At 41.1% G+C, this 14,669-nt stretch overlaps 1 long non-coding RNA gene across 3 annotated transcripts in view; it reads right to left on the bottom strand.

The window, feature by feature from the left end:
- Positions 1 to 11,753: 11,753 nt before the first annotated feature.
- LOC135221127 (uncharacterized) overlaps positions 11,754 to 14,669 on the bottom strand; it is a 182,926-nt gene continuing 180,010 nt past the window's right edge. For 2 of the 3 annotated variants that reach the window (XR_010315884.1, XR_010315883.1), the window contains 4 exons: positions 14,063 to 14,203; positions 13,432 to 13,634; positions 12,976 to 13,187; positions 11,755 to 11,999 (listed from right to left, as the gene is read on the bottom strand). This is a non-coding gene — a long non-coding RNA (uncharacterized LOC135221127). Of the gene's footprint in view, positions 12,000 to 12,975; positions 13,188 to 13,431; positions 13,635 to 14,062; positions 14,204 to 14,669 lie in introns of all 3 variants that reach the window. The other variant, XR_010315885.1, reaches the window with a different exon arrangement.

Genomic DNA, 14,669 nt, shown 5'->3' with positions numbered 1-14,669 from the left:
GTTGCCAGGAATTTGGGGATCCTACTTTGTTTTTTCTTAGAGGGAGACTGCCTGCCACCCTCAGCCTCCTTTCTTTTTGGGACTGGCATTGCTACCTGCATACAGGAAGCAACTTCTGGTTCTTGGTTGGCTGCCTCCGTAGCTGGTGTTCGCAGGCTCCCAAGAAGCCATTGCATCAGCTAAGGAGGGCGAACTCCCCACAAGCGGCATGCACATCAGCAAGGACAGACGTAAATTCCAAATTACTCACACCAGTCAAAACGTCAAACTGATGCTGCTTCCAAAGAGGTTGATGCATCAGCCAAGGCTGAAGCTGCCTCCAAAGAGGCTGATGCCCCAGCCAAAACTGATGCTGCCTCCAAAGAGGCCGGTGCACCAGACAAAGCTGATGCTGCCTCCGAAAAGGCCCGTGCTCAGCCAAAGCTGATGCTGCCTCGAAGAGGCTGGTGCACCACAGCCAAAGCTGATGCTGCCTCTGAAGAGGCCAGTGCTCCAGCCAAAGCTGATGCTGCTCCAAAGAGGCCGGTGCACCAGCCAAAGCTGATGCTATTGAAGTTGTAGACATTTATTTTGAGCTTTACCCAAGTTGTTTTTGTTGCGTACTTTCTGTTACATGGGATTTTTGAGTTTTTCCACCTGTTCTAAATGAATTTGAAGCAGTATTTGAATTAACTTTCCTCCTTCTCAATTGTTGTCTATTTGCAGCAACACTTGCAAAAGATACTCCTGGTCTTATATATTTGTTTTTCAGTACTATTCTTCTGGCTTCTGCAAAAGTACTTTCTCAAGGACTCTAGTATATTGTATTTCTTTCTCAAAAAGGAAAACATCACACGAGTTCGAGGAGGACTGGTGTGCTTCCCCACAATGAATGCATTTGGTTCAGCATGGCAATCACCATGCTCAACTTCTCCACAATTTATACAAATTGCAGGGTTTCCTTGCAACTTGGATCTACAGGATCCAATAATATGCCCGTATTCCTGACAGTAAAAACACCTCCTTGGTCTCGGCACGTACTGTTTCCACTTTATACTGTACAAGCTGCTTTAATAAAATTTGGTAACTTAAAAGAATTAAAGGTTAATAACAACTGTGGCATAGGACACAATGCCCCGTTTACTTTGCTTTCACCCAGTCTTTCCACCTTCAATACCCCCAATGATCTTTAAGTTCATCTTCCAGTTTCCTCTTCAGATGAATCTAAGGTGAGGAGCATATATAATCCCTTTGGTATGATTGAAGGTATCGTGTGGTTTACATTCACTCTGAACTCCTCCCAGTAAACTCCGAGATTTCAATTTCTCACTTTCTTCTAACTATCTAGTCTCTACTAAAAGCTTATTTCTACCATGTGGCAATATCTTAGGTTCCCTCCCACAGCATTTTACAATATCCCTATGTACTTCAAAAATATTCATAACTTTATCCTCAAATGTAATGGTTAGATATTTATCAAACTCATTAGGGACACATCCTCCAGATTCTTCTAATGATTTTCTTCCTACAAAATTTCTTCTCCCTTGATGGGGATATATGGTGCCAGTGTAACCACACTGGACGAATAGTCCTTCCCATGTCTGGTTCCGTGCAATGGTCATCAGGATTTTTGGGGTTTCAAGTTCCTCATAGAATGATATATAGCAAATTCGTCTAGTTTTCCCCATACCCACCATGGAGCCACATTTAGAGGATGCAATTCCCTTACTGGGCACCCTAGGGGTACAACCTAGTATACACCCCACATCCAGTACTTGAGGTCATCAGTCCATCGAGATCAGACCCAGCACTGAATGCAGGGTTTGACATAAAAGTTTCCCCTCGCTCGAACACATTGGGTACTCCAGTTCTACGGGTGGAGAGGCATGCCGTCCCACTCCACCCTCCTTCAACTCCAGAGAACAGTAAGAGCAAGTCCAAATTCATGCTAAGGTCATCAACAAAATCCATCCGGACAGAGGAAGGAGAGAAATTGTGAAATAGGAGGAGGTGATACAGAGTACCAGGATTAGTCAGGATGCTCTGAATTGACCTTAGTGGCATGGCAGTACCTACCGGGATGAATAAATCACCCCACCACCATTGCTCCAATTCTTCATTGCACCACGCAAGCCCCCCCACTACAGCAAAGTTCCTGGTCACAAGGGGGGTGATGGCTCTGAAGTAGCTCTATCTAATTGGGCTTGGTCCCTTGGTTTATTCTTGTTGGAAGTTTTTTGGAACAGCTTCCCGAATTGTTGATTGATTTTGGCTCCCTTTTTTTTGGGAGGAGGGAGACTGCAACTATTATATTAGTCACCTTTGTATTGACTTTGGTAGGCGAGTTTTCTGTACTTCTTGAAGTACAACTTTTGGTGTTGGAGTTCAAGGCACTAGCAGATGAAAATTTCCTGACAGAATGGGGATCTTCATAATTTACAGTCGTGGAGTAGCAGGTATGTGATGCCTATTATCAGATGCAGTTGTTTGTTGTCTTACATTGCTGGAACTTTTCATAAATTTATTACCGAAGCATAGGTAGAGTTGGCACTTTTGTTTTGGCCCCCATTACCACACGCTTTGCTTCGCTAATGCTGACATGTTCATTGTCAGCCACTGCCAATACATCTTCTTCAAATCTGTATCTGAGGCAAGTCCTAGAATTTGGAGAGTGATCACCCTTACACTGAAAACAGTATTGGGTTGCTACACACTCGTCAAAATTATCATGCTCCGCAGAGCACACAGAACATCTTTTGTTGTTTCACAAGAGTTTTGAATGTGGCCATATTCAAAACATTTGCGACACTGTTTCGGATTTTCTTTTATATCTTTTAACCTGCATCCTCTCATGGCCAACAATGATAGTATCAGGTAAGTAACTGGAGGAGAAGGTTAAAAGGATAGCTGCAATCCCCTCCTAGCTTTTTACGTGAGACACAACGGAGGACATCGATTGAGAATCTCCTCCTCTTCAAAAACATGCAGGTCTTTTGAGTATACTACTCCTTTCAGTGTGTTAAAGAATCTATGCGATGCAATAGATTCGATATTTCCACTTTCAGGAAGTTTAAAATTCGCTAGCAAAATTGCTTGGGTTTCATTACCAGCTTTTATTAGCAAGTTCTTTCCCATAACGCTTCAAGTTTCCAATGGGAATGGAACCTACCTTGCTCTCGATGCATTCAGCAGCCTTTATCAAATTTTTTCCTCCCTCCTTGTAGCTAGCAACATGCCATATAGGGTAGGAAGCGCTCTGGTACATGGGGCTGGTCCATGTTCTTCATTCTTAGGGATAAAATCAAATGGCTCGTCATTTAAATTTTTCACTGAAAACACTTTCGTGCTAAGAACCGAATCATTAAGAATGTGGCCATGGAGTCTTTTGTTGTGCCTCACTAGCTTCCAAGGGTGAGGAAAATTTAACAAAAGCAGAAAATGACTGCTTGTCTTTTTCCAGAACTAATTTAATTCTTTCCACTTTACAAATTGTTTCATTACACTGTACAAACATTCATAATCTAATGACAAGTTTATATTAGTGCAATGAAGGACTCTACTATAAGGATCAAATAACCACCATAAAGATTTACTAATACCCTGGTGTCTCAGTTTTTCATTCTGTCCGATAGCCGAGCTCATATCCAGTTTTCTTGGCAGAAAGTCGTTGCCAGTGCCAGTAAGGTCGTCGGATCCAGGGGAGGGAGAACTAGTACCAAAATCCATGATTATTTGCCGGTTCACATTCAGAAGTCCGAAAAGGTGCGCACCCAATACCCAAGAGCCCCGCTGAAGACCCCAGCAGCACATCAGAAAGGGAAATCAGGCAGCCTCCTAACTGCCCAAACTCCCCACCCAACAAACCGCACAAGCCCACAAAGCGATCCCAGGATACTAAGCACGCACACACCAGACCACCTCACACAAACCGGCTCACCTACACACCCAAAACTGCTTGGTTTTATCAAGTGTGTTCGTGGATCAGTCAGGTATTCACATTCTCCCACCAATGGCACAAGTGAGAGTTGATTCCCATAGTCCGCCCCATACCCTACCCTTTACTTATAGCACCAATACGCTTACAGTGGCCCAGGTATAAAGCCTATCCGCCTGCTGGAGTTCTGCCCCACTAATGGGGACCCGACTCCCCACTCCAAACGTATTGGTGGGCTTCCGGACAAAAGCCAGGAGTCCCATCCCAAACACCAGCCCCCCCACCTGGATTCCGATGGGCTGATGTTTGGGAGGATGGTTCCGCCCTCAAGGTAGCAATGGAGGGTCCCATCACTATCTCCTGGGTCCAAACCATATCAGGCGGCGACTCAACCACCACAACTCCCACAATTGGCTTCGAATGCAAACCCCTTCCAAAACACGACCCCTTCTCAGACTTACCTAAGCAGTAAATTAAACAAAAGTGGAAAATTCCACATAATTAATCCAAATGCTAATAAAAAATATACATAAGGAGAAGGATGTAGTAAGAATGAAAAAATTGCAGAAAGAAGGAAAAGTTCTGACTAATTTAGTTGGATCAGCAGCTGGGCCCAAGGACCACTGAGAAAGCAACTCCACCAGGCATCAGAGCCCAGCTGCTGTCCCTAAGCCCCCTACCCACGTCAAGGGGTCAGCATCTAGGGGGCCTTGATAATAGGGCCTCTTTGACGATATTTTGTCTTCGTAGGGTTGCCAGGAATTTGGGGAATCCTACTTTGTTTTTTCTTAGAGGGAGACTTGCCTGCCACCCTCAGCCTCCTTTCTTTTTGGGTACTGGCATTGCTACCTGCATACAGGAAGCAACTTCTGGTTCTTGGCTGGCTGCCTCCGTAGCTGGTGTTCCAGGCTCCCAAGAAGCCATTGCATCAGCTAAGGAGGGCGACTCCCCAAAAGAGCCATGCACATCAGCAAGGACAGACGTAAATTCCAAATTACTTACACCAGTCAAAACTGATGCTGCTTCCAAAGAAACTGATGCACCAGCCAAAGCTGATGCTGCCTCCAAGAGGTTGATGCATCACCCAAGGCTGAAGCTGCCTCCAAAGAGCCCGGTGCCCCAGCCAAAGCTGATGCTGCCTCCAAAGGGGCCGGTGCACCCAGACAAAGCTGATGCTGCCTCCGCTGCCTCGAAAAGGCCAGTGCTCCAGCCAAAGCTGATGCTGCCTCCGAAGAGGCCCGGTGCACCAGCCAAAGCTGATGCTGCCTCTGAAGAGGCCAGTGCACCAGCCAAAGCTGATGCTATGAAGTCGTAGACATTTTAATTTGAGCTTTACCCAAGTTGTTTTTGCTGCTACTTTCTGTTACATGAGATTTTTGAATTTTTTCCACCTGTTCTAAATGAGTTGAAATAGTATTTGAATTAACTTTCCTCCTTCTCAATTGTTGTCTATTTGCAGCAACACTTGCAAAAGATACCCCTGGTCTTATATATTTGTTCAGTACTATTCTTCTGGCTTCTGTAAATGTAACTTTCTCAAGGACTCTAGTATATTGTACTTCTTTCTCAAAAAGGAAAACATCACACGAGTTCGAGGATGACTGGTGTGCTTCCCCACAATGAATGCATTTTGGTTCAGCATGGCAATCACCATGCTCAACTTCTCCACAATTTATACAAATTGCAGGTTTCCTTGCAACTTGGATCTACATGACCCAATTATATGCCCATATTCCTGACAGTAAAAACACCATCCTGGTCTCGGCACGTACTGTTTCACATTTATATCTGTACCAAGCTGCTTTGACAAAATTTGGTATTTAGAGAATTGAAAGTTAACAATAACTGTGGCATAGGACACAATGCCCCATTTACTTCTCTTTTCAGTCTTTCCACCTTCAATACCCCTGATCTTTAAGTTCGTCTTCCAGTTCCTCTTCAGGATGAATCATAAGATGAGGAGCATATATAATTCCCTTTTGTATGATTGAAGGTATCATGTGGTTTACATTCACTCTGAACTCCTCCCAGTAAACTCAGAGATTTAAATTTCTCACTTTCTTCTACTGATCTAGTCTCTACCAAAAGCTTATTTCTACCATGTGGCAATATCTTAGGTTCCCTCCCACAGCATTTTACAATATCCCTATGTACTTCAAAAATATCATAACTTTATACCTCAAAGGTAATGGTTAGATATTTATCAAACTCATTAGGGACACATCCTCCAGATTCTTCTAAGGATTTTTTTTCCACAAAATTTCTTCTTCCTTGATGGGGAATATATGGTGCCAGTGTAACCACACTGGTTTGAAGAGTCCTTCCCATGTCATGGTCCGGTGCAGTGGTCATCAGGATTTTGGGGTTTTAAAGTCTTCATATAATGATAATTAGCAGATTCGTCTAGGTTTTCCCATACCCACCATGGAGCCACATTTAGAGGATGCAATTCCCTTACTGGGGCACCCTAGAGGTACAACCTAGATATATACACCCCATTCAGTACCTTGAGGGTCGTCAGTCCATCGAGATCAGACCCAGCACCGAATGCAGGGTTTGACATAAAAGTTTTCCCCTCGCTCGACCACGTTGGGTACTCCAGTTCTACGGGTGGAGAGGCATGCCGTCCCACTCCCACCCTCCTTCAACTCCAAAGACCATAAGAGCGTGTCCAATTCATGCTAAGGTCATCAACAAAATCCATCCGGACAGAGGAAGGAGAGAAATAATGAAAATATGAGGAGGTGATACAGAGTACCAGGATTAGTCAGGATGCTCTGAATTGACCTTAATGGCATGGCAGTACCTACCGGGATGAATAAATCACCCAACCACCATCGCTCAATTCTTCATTGCACCACAGCCCCCCCTACTACGCAAAGTTCCTGATCACAAGGGGGGGTGCTTTGAACTTATTACTTATCTCTATAATAATGTTTTCATCTGATTTTTGTACAGTTATTTGATTTCTGGTGTTAGAAGATTGGGTAACTTGTGAAATATCGTTGGATATGATTTTGTTTTAGTGTTTGAGCGTATCTGCAAATGTTTTCCGGGGAAGCTGTATTCCTTCTTCTTTCATGTCTTCCTTAGCCTCCTTAACTGTTATACCAAATTTTCTTGATCTGAAAGGGCTTCTTGGAAATATCTGAAATATACACATTCCCTTACATAAGCATGGTGCGAACCATTACAGTTAAAGCATTTTTTAGGGTTGGAGCATTCATCACTACTATGCTCCAAGGAGCCACATTTAAAGCATCTAGGCGAGCCCAAAGACTTGCATCGTTTTGCTGTATGTTCAAATTTCAAGCAAATTTTGCATTGCATAGGTTTTGGATGTTCTTCTTTGCGATTCTTTTGTTTCCTATTTTCATATGAGTTGGAATAGTTTGCTGTGAAAAAATAATTTTAGCTATTTTCAGACTTCTAGTTTTTGCACTTTTCCTCTCATAAACAATAACTGATTAAACATTATGTGTTTGATCTTCCAGGACTTTTATGTTTCACACACAGATTCATTGGTGTCGTTTTCAATTCTAAGTTTATCCAGCAACATGGTTCCAATTCTCGTGTTATAATGGGCCTCGTCAGAAGCATTTACATGGTGTATTCCAAGTTTTGTAGTTTCAAGTAGTTCCTTCGATTCTTGTTCAGATTTAGCCTTTACGATTATTTTGTTTTTTTCAACCGAGAATCGGGGATTGTCACAGCCAAGAATTTTCTTAAGTGAAAGGTATATAACTAAGTCACTTAGAGGGGTTGCGTCTTCGCTTATTTTGAGTGTGATATACCCAGACCACAATGGAGGAGAAAAAATATCTTCCATTGTTATTCTTTTAAATGTTCTCTTTTGAGATGTTTTTGGTACATATAGCTCTAAAGTACCCATGCTAGAGTTTTGGAATGATTCCATGGACAAGTCCTTTGAAGGAAGCATAGGGTCATCAACAGAAATAGGGGGGGGTTGCCATATAATGACAAAACTTAATTCATCCAGATATTCCCCATACCCACCATGGAGTCACACTTAGAGGACTGGTCATCCCTTTAATTAGGGTCGTCCTAGGGGTAATTACCAGATATACACCCAATAGGGTTTGACATTAAACTTTCCCCTCGCTCGACCACGTCAGGTACTCGAGTTCTACGGGAGAGGTGGCATGCCGTCCATCCTCACCCTCCTTCAAATCCCAGGAATAATTCTAGGTCATGTCCAAAACAAAGCTAAAAGTCATCACATAAAATCCATATCTTATAGGGGGAGGAAGCAAAAAGATGAAAAGTTTTTAGTATAAGGAAAAGGGCCGACTTATTTAGTTGGATCAACAGCTGGGCACCAAGGTCCAGTGAGAAAGCAGTTCCCACCGGGCATCAGAACCCAGCTGCTGAACCCTAAGCCCCCCATCCTCGGCAAGGCTTCAGCATCTGGGGGGGACCTTGTCTATAAGACTTTGCATGAACAAAACAAAAAAAAAAAAAAAAAACTCTTCTTTCCAAATCTAGTAATATCAGAGTTGGTCATTGTTCCTACCAATGTTCTCAAATGTTTCCTTAAGTGAAAAAGATTGCAAAAAGTGATTTTGTTGAAACAATCAGCCACCTGGCAGGTAGAGGTGTCCTCACCTTACATTTCCCATCTGTAGTTTGCTGACTGACCCTAGATGGATAAAAGGAATCTACTTCAATATTCTGGGGCATTTTATGAATTAACAGACATTTTAAGTTTTCTTTAGATAAACACTTTAAAGCATTCATGGCATTCTTATTAGTAGCAAACTCAATCCAAACCCTCCAAAATGCAAAATCTTCAGTTTCACAATACTGAGACTTTTATTTCACCAAACCTTCCCAAGATTTCCATAAATGTAAAACAATTTAAATCTGAGAGAGAATCAACATAAAGGATTCTCTCACCACTGCTAGAGCTTTCCATAGCCACATTCAAGGTCTTGTCACGGGTCGTCTTGTGCACTATTGAATCATCTTTAGGATTGTCCTTGTTCGTGCCAGAGGTCGAAGAGGAGGGTAGTGTCAGGTGGTCACATTGTCCAGGGGAGTTTATTATAGGGTTGTTAATCATTAATCCTTCTACAGAAATATGAAAAACCTTCTCCAAATCAGGCAGAAAACCAGGCCCCCCGCACCAACCCCTCTCTCACCAAAGACACTCAGAAGAGAATAATTCCCGTATGTCCACTCCCTACCCTACCCCAAAGGGGTGGCTCTATCATAACACGAGTGGCTCAAGTGTAAGCAAAACCCGCTTGATAGGACTGAGGGCATAACTAGTATGCAATCATCCCCATTCGTGTTACAAGAGGGGCAAACCAGATAGAATGCCAAGAGTCCTACCGTAGAGACTATACCTCCCCGGATTCCGCAGGCAAGTCCCCCATAGGTAGTTCCGCCCCGATAGATAGTGGTATGAAATCATATCAATATCCTCAGGGTCCAAACATACTCGAGAAGCGGACCAAACCTCTACAGTCTCCGCCATTTGGATCAAGAAAGACCCAATGTGCAGAAGCCCAGCCCCTGCCCAACCTGTAAGAAGGTTTCAGTGAAGAGGGGGGACAGCTAGGTTGAGCAACTGAGTTAAAGATAGTAGAAAAGTGGCAACAAAAATTAACAGGAAAATTGAGGCTTTTGGATTTGAACTGGGAGATACTTCTAGTTCGAAAGCCCTCTTGCCCGCTAAGCATTTTCAGCAGTCGGCTGAAAATGTGTAACTTTGTCAAGGCAGTCTGAAATCAAGAGGGGTAAATGTTTGTTTTTGTTTGTATGGTATTTTTACATTGCATAGAACCAGTGGTTATTCAGCAACGGGACCAACGGCTTTACGTGACTTCCGAACCACGTCGAGAGTGAACTTCTACCACCAGAAATACACATCTCTCACTCCTCAATGGAATGGCCGAGAATCGAACCCGCGACTACGGAGGTGAGAAGCAAACCCCAAACCAACCATGCCACTGAGGCACTAGGTATGTTTGGGATATCTTCCTTTCAAGTATACTTTAAGTGCCACAGTTTTAGGAGGAGAGAATCTAAAGCCAATGTCATCTGCATTGCAGATTGCATTAATCGACATACATAGCAAGGTCTACAAACAAAACATGAGACTCAACAATGTTGTTTATAGCCACAGCAAAATAAGGAGACACTGAAATTTAACATATTACCCTTTATTCCCAATAGTCTTGAATTTCGAGAAACTTGCTGAATTTCGGATGAATCTTACTAGTGGGGGGCATGGAAAGAGGTCTTCTAAAGCCAAATTGGACAGACGAACCCCTTTTCTCTAGATGCTACTTACAGTCTTGTATTTACTATTTCCTAAAGAGTATTTTCACCCACAACTTTTAAGATATTTTGGCTGGTAGCTTGCAGGACGACGTGGCTCTTTCAATGTTTCTTAACGAGAACAGCAATCTTCCAGGAAGAGGGAAGAACACCAGTGTCCCATATTTTGTTAGACATTGAGATAAGATTTAACCGAATCTGGAAGATTTATTTATCATGCTAAAAAGAAAGTTATCATTCCTGGGGGATGTGGATTCATATGATGTTAGGGCATCCCTTAAAAGTTTTAACTTGGGATTGAAGATTCACAATTGCCAGAATTCAAATTAAGAGGAAATGGTTTTAATCCTAATATTCTGGAACTGACTTTGATAGCCCATAGAACTTATATTTCAGAGAAATGCTCACCCAGTTTTTCAACAACTTCATCTGGCTTGGTGACAAGGTCTCCATCAATTATCAGCATTGGCGATGGACAGTATTTGCCACTTAAGACTTATCTTTTTCCATTTTAACATAGTTGGGGTCTCAGAACTTATGCCATTTGTATATATAAAAAAAAAGGGCCAGGATTCACTTTACACTTTGTAAAATATTTATTCAGTTTTGCCATACCTTGTTAAATAGATTTTCCTGTTGCAGACTCACTGGATTAATAATGCCTATAACATTTCCATGGAATTTTTGTTAAATTCCCACAGGTTTTATCACTTCCAGGGAATTTTCTTCACTCCCCCACAAGTTTTACCATTTCCAGGGAATTTTCTTCAAATTCTTAGGTTTTATCATTTCCAGGGAATTTTATGCAAATTTCAACAGGTTTCCATCATTTCCAGGAAATTTTCTTCAAATTCCCACAGGTTTCATAATTTCCAGGGATTTTTCTTCAAATTCCCACAGGTTTCATAATTTCCAGGGAATTATATTCCAATACTCAGGTTTTATCATTTCCAGGAAATTTTCTTCAAATTCCTACAGGTTGTATAATTTCCAGGGAATTTTATTCCAATACTCAGGTTTTATCATTTCCAGGAAATTTTCTTCAAATTCCCACAGGTTTCATCACTTCCAGGGAATCTTCTTCAAATTCCCACAAGTTTCATAATTTCCAGGTAATTTTCTTTAAACTCCCACGTTTCCCCATTTCCAGGGAATTTTCTTCAAATTCCCACAGGTTCTATCATCTCCAGGGAATTTTCTTCAAATTCCCACGGGGTTTATCCCACCATTGAACAGCTGGGGTGCATGGTTTCCCTCTGGTCTTGGGTACAGAGTTTTCAGGACTATTCAATATTTCAAGGGGAAAGCTGGATAGTAGAATTGGACAGTACTTTTCCATGTAAACGTAATGAGACTTGCCACCAATTTATGACCATGGTTTGCTGACAAATCATCTCCTAACCTTTATAAAACTGGAAAAGGCATGCCAAGTAATTTGATTAAATTTAGTACAATGCTAAAATTGCTAACTGACTTATTGCAGCTACCCTTCAAGTTAAGGATCAAGGTCAAAATAAAGTTTATTTTTTTTGTTTAATCAACATTAAAGTCCATTTCAAACTACAGATTCTGTTTAGCTGCAGAGACTGGAAAGCTAAAGTGATGTTACAGTTTTTACAAGTTCTGTCAGGCGTTTTAGACTCCAATGCTTGAGCTACAAACTAGGCCTAAGAATTTAAGGATCCAGGCCTAAGTCTAGGGAAGACAAAGACTCCAAGATGTCCAGACTACGAATGATTTTCCTTAAAGAATTTCATGGTAGTTCCAGCCACTCCAGGTCCTGTAAAATAGATACAATACATTAGAAATTATATTTTTAAGAGCATACATTCAGTCACTACCTTACAATCAGAAAATGGAGATTTGTTTATGTCTAAAAAATCCATGTGGTTACCCCTACCCCAGACTATTTCAACCATAGTTAACCAATAGTTTAAATACAAGGCATTTATTATGAATTGATCTAACATAAATCAAAGTTACAAGCATTTCTGGGTTCACTATTTTCAAGAATATAAAAAATACTCAAATGTCCCTGTATTCAAGGGAGTTAACCCATGCTCTGAAGAAAAAGGAATATAAATGGTTCATCACTCACTAAAACAATCCTTTTATGAAAGCATAATGTGTAATATAGAAATTTAATTAAAAAATCAGATGTGCATCAGAATCCTTCAAATGGCCTTGATGCACTTAACAATAATTTTACAAGTGTATGCAAATCACCTCAAAGCCAGCCAGGACTACAGAAAGTTGGCACGTTCAGATATTACTGCTGGAAGTACTTTAGTTGTTAAAATTTCTACATTACACATTCCTGTAGAATATAAATATACAGTAAATATAACTACTGCAGAAGAATCACTAAGCAGTTCAACATGTTTACTATAGTACCCACCTATGAGTAATTGCTCTCATCTTTAGCTCGAAAAGAGCTGGTAATGCTGCAATTACTGCTGCCTCACATAGGTCGTCCTATATACCACCATTCTTACTCTAGAATACAACAGCATGCCAGGGTAGTCCTGTCCAAAATGTGTCAATTGTGTGGCAAATCATATGTTAAAATATGCGCAAAGAAAACTACCTCTGTAAAGCTGTTATGGGGTTACAAGGTTCGAGACTCATACAGTAGCCAAAGTGGGAGTTTTTATTTTTTAACCTGGAAATGGGATCTGGATAGCTAAAAAAAAACACTTTACACACTTCTTTAGCAGTGGATGTCACCTGCACAGATTACACAAGCAAAGACTAACCTGAACTCTGCTTGCAGATCAGCACTTATTTTTTTGCATCCTTCAAACAGTCTTCACGTGAAATGTACTTCAAACTGCAGTTTCTGTAGCTCCTTGTGGCATACAGCTCCAGACTGTAATCTTATGCCAGTTGACTTTTCAACACATACTGTCACAAACAACACAGCTACTACAGCTGGGTAGCCAATTCTCAAGCGACACTCCATACCACCCTGGAAACAATAAGAAAAATATTCATATACTATGTAAAACCTTTCAACCTATCCAAACAATGGCTGCCAATGTCGAGTCACCACCTTACAACTTTGCTCCACGTTCTATCAAGATATTTTCAAAACTAAGTGTCATGCAATATTTACAGACACTTCAGTGTCATTTACATCTGGTTTATTTTTGAAAAAATGTCCAGCATGTGTATCTTACAAAATACACCCAACTATAAAAGCTAATGCTCACCATTGTTGACTGGACTACTAGACAGTGCTCCAAGATAAATAATTGCCCAGCACCCAGTCATTCACATTTCCTGTGTATGTGATTCTATCAAGATCTGTATATTTCAGTAAAATTCAGTACAAGCCTTATGTTGCAGCATCAACCTTAAATTGATTTATTATTAGACTTGGCAGGGTGCTGATCACTATAGTTCTATGCAAAACCTGAAAAATAGAAATAATTCTGACAAAACTGTTATTCATTTAACACTCTCAGCCCACCAAGACTGAGGACCAATAATCTTATCGCATCAAGAGGCTATTGAAAAACTACCAATAAAAGGACAAGGATTGATACATTCTTAAAGGGTTGGTGGGGGAAGAGACTAATATTCTTTGTCACAAACCAATTAACAACAAACTAATCTCCACTTTTGTGTAAATGAAATCCCAGTCACAATAACCTGTATAGTACTTTCTTTAATATGAATATCTGGAGTTTGAATATTCTTTAGCAGGGCAGGCACAGTCACTACCAAACATCAGTATTTATAATTTATGAATGAAGAACAGTATTTAAAAGGTGCCTATAGTACTGTGTAGGTACCATTCTTGAATGTAACCAACCAACTCCCGAAAATGCCTCAACATACCTATTAGTCAAATGTCTTCCTAGGCCAGGTTGCAGCTCGCTCCTCTCTTCCTGGTCAGCAGCTCCTCATCTGTGTTAAGTTGTTCCATAATCGTGCCAAAGAAAGCAGCGTTTCGCATTCTTGTCTTTTTCCAGATCTTGCCTAAGATTACTAAGACTGATTAAAGGATCAGTAACTTATCTCGACAAATGCCTTACAATGCTGCCTTCAGATTTGCCTGTGTGGTCCACATGTCTCAAGTGTCCTTCATTGCAGTAAAATACAAAACTCAGCAACCTAACTTTAAAGCCTCACGAGCTCTTATTCAAAATGCTGAAAAATCTTAACCCATACAGACCTGATGATGCCTAACTGAACAGTACCCTAATACAACTTTCCTTGAAACATTTTATTCCACTGATAAGGGTTAGGTTATGCCACATGGCATGAACTTACTTGTGGAATCTTACTTTCCCAATCACCCACAGGCTAATCAAGTGTTAAACGTACTATCAAATTACACAAGACTAATTTCTTGCAAGCGAAGCTAGCCATGTTTGAATGCAGGTGCCTTAATATGATCCTTTTACTTGTCACTAGCACGAATTGTTAATTTACACCATCCACG

The sequence above is a fragment of the Macrobrachium nipponense genome, chromosome 2 (assembly GCF_015104395.2).
Source record: "Macrobrachium nipponense isolate FS-2020 chromosome 2, ASM1510439v2, whole genome shotgun sequence".
In the NCBI taxonomy this organism is placed as follows: Eukaryota; Metazoa; Arthropoda; class Malacostraca; order Decapoda; family Palaemonidae; genus Macrobrachium; species Macrobrachium nipponense.
Note: the sequence above shows the minus strand (reverse complement) of the source record. Positions and strands in the feature narration are given on the sequence as shown.